Source organism: Dasypus novemcinctus, chromosome 5 (assembly GCF_030445035.2).
Source record: "Dasypus novemcinctus isolate mDasNov1 chromosome 5, mDasNov1.1.hap2, whole genome shotgun sequence".
NCBI lineage: Eukaryota > Metazoa > Chordata > Mammalia > Cingulata > Dasypodidae > Dasypus > Dasypus novemcinctus.
Genome location: NC_080677.1, coordinates 15945298 through 15948283, shown reverse-complemented (window position 1 = coordinate 15948283; position 2986 = coordinate 15945298).

Below are 2986 nucleotides of genomic sequence, written 5' to 3'. Positions count from 1 at the left end.
AAGCTATTCAATTTTAATAGTTTTGTGTTTGATATGTTCTTAATATTTCTATTTAGACAACCATGTTGTTTGTCAATAATAACAATTTTGTCTTATTTCAAATCTTATATCGCTTATTTCATTTGCTTGTCTTATTGCATCGGCCAAGACTTCTGGGACAGTGTTGAATAGTACGTTTCCTCAATTCAGAGAGAATGCACTTACAGTTTATCAAGATCATAAATGATACCAAATTCGATTCAGTTTAAGATGGCTTTCACTTTAATTTCCTATAAACCATAAAACGAGCACTCTAAGGAGATAATTAATCCAATTAAATTGATGCAGCCTTTCCATTATTTATTGATCACTGATCTCTGACTAAATTTGTGGTTAATTCAGCCTTGAGAAATTTAGAATCATGAGTTCAATGTCTTTTATACAGTTAGGATAGGGGTGGGGTCACATTAGGCCCAAGGTTTCTCTCTTACCATATAAGAAATTTTTTCTCCCAAGTGATCTGTTATATTTCTTAGCATTTTATTTTCTACTGTGTCATCAAGCCTGAAGGCTTGGTCATGGACTAGTATATTAGGTTAGAAGTTTTTTTTAATTTACTGTCTACTAATTTTTAAAAATAAAATTATTTTGAATTAATTGACATTTTTTACAGATTGAAGTGAACACATTTATTTTAAAAAATCTGTTAATGGGGTAAAGTATACTAATGATTTCTTAATGGTGAATCTGTTTTGCATTCCTAAGATAAACTCTATTTGGTCCTGATGCATTTGTTTTCTTTATACTGTAGAATTTGATTTGCTAGTACTTCACTTGAGCTTTACAACTTGTGTTTATAAATGATATTAATCTATAATTTACCAATTACTTTTACTTGCCCTTTCTCCCCATTTTTCTGGACACCAATATTTTTATTATGTAAACAGATATCTGGATTTTGTTTTACTATTGTTTTAGTCCTATTCAGTTTCCCAGTCTTAAAATAGTCATTGTTATTTGGTATTTTATATTTGTTATGTTTTCCAATATTTGAAATTATTTCTACCATCTTATTATGCATTTTCTATTTACTGTGACTTCTCTTTGCTTCTATTTTCTTTAACTTTTCTCTCTTTACATAATTTATAGGTTATATATTTTACTTCTGCTGTTTTAGGGATCGGCATCAAAACATAAAATCGTAAGTGAAATTTTAAATTTTATAACAAAGTCCAAATTTGTTCAATATCTCTATCCTTTTCTCAGACAAGGGAATTAAAATGCTTTAATTTCCTGCAAATTTCACCACTTTCACCATTTCTACTTTTAATATCTAGAAACTTAGTTTTGTTTTAAAACTAATAAAAATTAATTATTATTAGTAACTTTAACTATTAACACTTACTTAGATTTCTCATCATTTTATTGGTTTCTTTGTTCAGTTGGCTTTTTTTCCTTTGCTCTTTTCATTTGTAGTTTATTCATTGAATATCTGTCGACATAAAATCATCATTTTTATGGGCCTGTTATTACCTTTATTTCCCCCTTGATAATGAATGATATAATTGCTTGGTAAAATATTTTTTAAGATATTATAATTTGTTTTGTTTTTACTGATTACTTAGAGAATTTTTCTCCACTCTTTGCTCCTTGGTATGTTACCTTTTTTTTCTTCTACTAAGTGCAAGCTTTCTCTTTGATGTTCTACAATTTTATTATGACGTATATACATGTGGATTTAATTTGTTTGACCCTCATTATGGTCTTTTAATTTGAGGATTTATAATTTCTGCACATCAAGAAAATTCTGGAAAATCATTTCTTTCTATATTGCCTTTTCCCCATTCCATCAATTTTTCCCTTTTGGAATACCCATTACCTATACATTATGTTTTCCCCTATATCCTCCATAACCTTTATCATCTTTTGTATTTCCCAATTATTTCCTCTTTCATTGTATGAATTTGGTAAATTACTTAGGTTTATTTTCACATCTCAAGGTCTATTTTCACATTCTATATTAATCATAATTGTTTTAAATCTTTAGTTTAACTCTGCTATATATCTATGATTAACAGTTTTTTAACTAATTAATTAATTTTATCTCCTAATCATAGAATATATGTATCTTTCAATATATTTTTATCAGATACTTATATAGGAAACATTTATGTTTTCCCCTATAATCTCCATACAAGATTTAAAACAAAATAAAAATTTCTAAATTTCTAAAAATATTCTAAATTCAATAGGTAGAATGTCAGAATTACATGTGACTATTTTGGAAAATGTACCAAGTGTCAACAAAGGGGAGATACAGTATGAACTGTGTACAAAGCAAATGTTTATGATTGTTTCAACAATCATATTAACTGTTTGATTATCTAGTAGCTTTAACTGTTTCACATTCTAGCATGACAGTTACTTATGTGGGTGTTTTAGGTTTGCTATAGCTATATTTTAAGGAAATTGGTTATATTTACATAACTTAGAGATTCCAGACCCCAAAACAGGCACAAAGTTCTAAAAGTAGCCACAAATAAGTAAGTGAAGAACTCCCTTTCTTATTTCCCAGGATCAATTATAAATTTTCTCTTTTTAAAAGAAAATTACTTTTTATTTAATTTCAAAGTATTTTGGATTGGGAGGGCGGAGGGGGTGAGAGAGAGAGATTTGTTCACTATGGCTTCTAAATTCAGTCTCCATGCTATTTACTATGGAATAAAGAGAAGAGCAATATAATACTTAACTTTTTTGAGCATTTATTATTTTTCAGTAAATTTATACAGATTTTCTCATAATATAGTAAGTATTTAAATTTATCCACTTTAAAGATGCAGAAACTAAGACTTAAGTTGTGGAATAATGTGTCTCAGGTCAAATAAATAGTAAATTTTGGAACCAGGACAAGATTCCGGTTTATTAAAAAAATTACATATTTATAATACAATAAATTATATATGAAATATACAAATAATGTATTTATAATTATATATTTAATACCGTA